The sequence below is a fragment of the Episyrphus balteatus genome, chromosome 4, assembly GCF_945859705.1.
Source record: "Episyrphus balteatus chromosome 4, idEpiBalt1.1, whole genome shotgun sequence".
In the NCBI taxonomy this organism is placed as follows: domain Eukaryota; kingdom Metazoa; phylum Arthropoda; class Insecta; order Diptera; family Syrphidae; genus Episyrphus; species Episyrphus balteatus.
The window spans coordinates 67,156,260-67,159,929 of record NC_079137.1 but is presented as its reverse complement, the minus strand read 5'-3'; the positions used below and the strand labels follow the sequence as shown (position 1 = coordinate 67,159,929).

The window sequence follows — 3,670 nt, the reverse complement described above, 5'->3', positions numbered from 1 at the left end:
TTGTTTCTATTTTTGAATACTGTTTTATTTAATAATTAATAATAAATAATTTAAACAACCAAATTAAAATTTGATTCTTTTAGTTCTTTAGATCAAATAATTAAAACCATGAATATGAACTTTCTGTTATTGAATATTTTTTTTTTTTTTTGAAATACAATGCAAACATCATGAAGTTAAAAAAAAAAATTATTTGAACTATTGTTTTTTGTTTTTAAATATATTCATGATTGATGAATATTCTTTTATAAAATAGTTGCCACATTTGTTTTTTTTTTTTAATTTTATTATATTCTTTTAAAAATTTGTATAAGATTATAATTTCCACAAAAAAAATTACAAAAATGCCCATAACTATGAGCATTTATTTTTGTTTTATAAAAGGTACAAATTGTGTTTACGGACTTACAAAATGTGAATTATTTAAATTTTTCACAAAGCTACACAAATTTTGTCAGCTTTAACAAGATTTAGTACGCATAGCTCATTTAATTTCGCATCTACGATCTTTGTTTTTTTTTTTTTTGTTATCAAATTAATGAAACTTTTTTATGTAAGGTTGTTATTTCTTTATAAACTGCTATTTTGTGTTTTCTATAGCCCTGATATATATTTGTCTTATTTGTTTATTATGAATTCTTTTAAATTTAATAAGAAGTTTGCACATATACATTAAATATCTTCATATGGAAATCGAAGAAGGAGTTTTGAGTTTAAGCAAATCTTTGTTATATTTTTTTTTTTTTGTTTAAAAAATTACATTTACAATAGTATTTTGTTGTTTTGCAATTTTTGATATTAATTTTTATTTTATTTGTATTTTTGAATTAAGGGGATTTTTAAGAACAACAATATTATACAAGGTTTTAATATTTTATAAAAATCTTATTTATTTTTTTTTTTTATGGTGCGTACCCACCGATTCGGTTTGTACTTAACAAATTTCGCACAATTACTAGAATTCGTTCGTAAATTTTTTGTTGTTTTTTTTTATGAATCTATCTATATACTTACTTAAGACACAGCCCTGATTGTAAAATCCTTTAAAATCTGCAATGCTGTTTAAAATTCTTTGTTTTTGTATACTTTTTGTATATTAAATTTTTACTTGAGAGAATTTCTATTTTATTAATTCTTTGTTTTGTTGGTATTATAACAAATGAATATTAATAATGATTAACTAAATTTAAGTTTTATTTAATACATAAGATAAGTTTTTTTTTTAGAAAAAAAAAATAATAATAAATGATGAAACTTAAATATTTTGTATGACGATTAAAAGAAAATTCTCTTGAAGTTGGTGTTTTCCATACTCTCCATCAATCATCAATGATGAAGCTTCATTTAATTTTTTTAATAAAACATTCCCATCGAAATAACTTTGAACCAAATCTCACCTCAGTAATTTTACATCTGATATTAAATTTCTTTCGTCATTTTTCTTCTTTCACACTGTGTATGATAGATTTTAGAAACACATGCTCATAAAATCGTTTTCGATTCAATATACCCAGCTTTTTACGATTTGAATTCCATAAAATAATTTTGCCGTTTCGTTCCTGTGGTGCTTACTTTTACTGATCAGTGGGCTTATTCTGGTTCTGTGATCAAGTGATTCGAAGAGCACTTCTAAGCTCCTTAAAGCAAATCTCGTTTCCTTAAAAATTAACCATTTTGTACCGACCCCACCCTTTTCTTTAACTGAACTTCGAGTACCCTTTCCTTACTTATTTTTCTATGATGTTGTGTTCCTTCAGGATACAAAAGGATACCTACATTTTTTTACTCCGTAGTAATTTTATCACTAACGTTCTTAGTCAGATCTACACATATTTGCACATGGACTTGAACGAACACTTACATATTTGCCATTTGTTTGTTGTTGTTATTGATTCAATAGCTTGTTGATTTAAAGGCTTGTAGTTAAATAAGTTTTGGCTTACAAGTACATAGTAGTTTACATTTATTGCCTTTAAAATTCATACTTGAGTATTTGTTGTGAATTACAAGCAAGAGTTTAATCATATTTTTACCGAGGATAAAGTAACAAGGTCGGTTTGTTATTCAAAAATGTTTTATTTAAGAAGTAGCTACTTATGTTAGATAAAGTTTTTTATACGCCCGGGTTGATATCATTCTAATTTTCGTAAGATTTTTTTTTGTAAATTAAGAAAAATAACACTCATACGCCACAGTGACCAAATTATTTTTTTAAATAAATTGTTTGAAATGATATTAACATTACAATATCTTCCATGGGATTTTAAATGTATGTATACCATCCAAGTGTATAGGCTGGAATTATAGTTATTTTACGGGACATAGCCCGATATCTGATTTTATGTCGCTTTGTTGGAATGAATGATCTTGTTATTGTTTTGTCATCTGTGAAAGGGGTTATTTTAGATTAAATAACAACAATAAAGCTGTTACACATTCAAATGCTATACACTTCGAGCATTAATTGTCCCCTTCCGTTAGTTTACACATCAATACAATTTACGCAATCGATGAAAATACATTATCAATTCTTCTTTGACAGATCTGAGAGGTGTCATAATAAGCTTCGCTTGTGGTAAATTTGTACATGCGAAAAAAACATAGTCGAAAATTTACAATCACAAATGACGTTTTTTTGCAAATGGCACATACAATTCAGGATTTTTAAAACTGAGTTTTATGGTTTTTCTAATAGTTTCTATTACCAGATTTGAACAAAATTGAAATGGGTCCACACTGCAGGCTTTCCAATACAAAAAGAATTATCAAAATTCGTTCACTCAGTCCAAAGTTATGAGGTAACAAACAAAAAAAAAAAAAAAAATAAAGACGAATTTAAATACCTCCTCCTTTTTGGAAGTCGGTAAAAAAAGACAATAAAGAAATTAGAATAATAATATTGGTCGAAAGATAGAATTTTTTGTTTCGTTTCTTTCGATTTCTGGAGCCTAGCTGGGCATCTGTTCCTAGGGTGAATCCACTTTTCCAAATAAGACTGTCAAATTTAGGCTTATTAACGTCAAATTTTGACAGTTCAAAATACTGACAGTTCAAAATTATGACGGGGTTCAACATTCTCCTTATGAGTGATAATTATGACACTCATTTATTATTCCGGGTTATCTCCAGAATGTTGATCATAGTATTTTAAAAGACCTTGATTACTCGAAGGATTAATATTTTCCAAGTACCTACAGCAAATGTCAGGGCAAAATTTAAACGACAAAAATCAATTATGCCTGCAAATCATTGTAATATTTCCCATTTGTTTTTAGTCAACCTTGTTATGAGTCTGACTATGGAGAACTTTTCATCCTAATTTTTTTTTTTTTTGTTCACCCGGAACCAGGAAAAGTTTGTGGAATGAATGTAACGGAAATTTTTGGGCTAGCTTGTATCATACTTGCCACCAAAATTTATGTAAAACAAATTATATACAAAATATTTCAGTAAAAACCAAACATCAATCCAGTCAAAAATCAAAAGAGAAAATAATTTCGAATTTTCATCCCTAACAACAAAAATAAAACTAAAAGAATTTTTTTTTTCAAGTTATATTTGAATTATTTTTTTTATTTATCATTAATTTTCCGTTGATTAATATTTTTTTTTTCTTCAATATTTTCGTCGTTTCTTGTGAAATTTTCTTTGTTTTTTTGTATACAAATTA

At 26.4% G+C, this 3,670-nt stretch overlaps 1 long non-coding RNA gene across 1 annotated transcript; it reads right to left on the bottom strand.

Annotated features, from left to right (window-relative positions):
• Positions 1 to 508: 508 nt before the first annotated feature.
• LOC129920294 (uncharacterized) lies at positions 509 to 1,872 on the bottom strand. Its single transcript, XR_008773222.1, has 2 exons — positions 1,511 to 1,872; positions 509 to 1,452 (listed from the first exon to the last, which is right to left on the bottom strand). It is a non-coding gene; the product is annotated as an uncharacterized LOC129920294 (long non-coding RNA).
• Between the last annotated feature and the right edge of the window lie 1,798 nt (positions 1,873 to 3,670).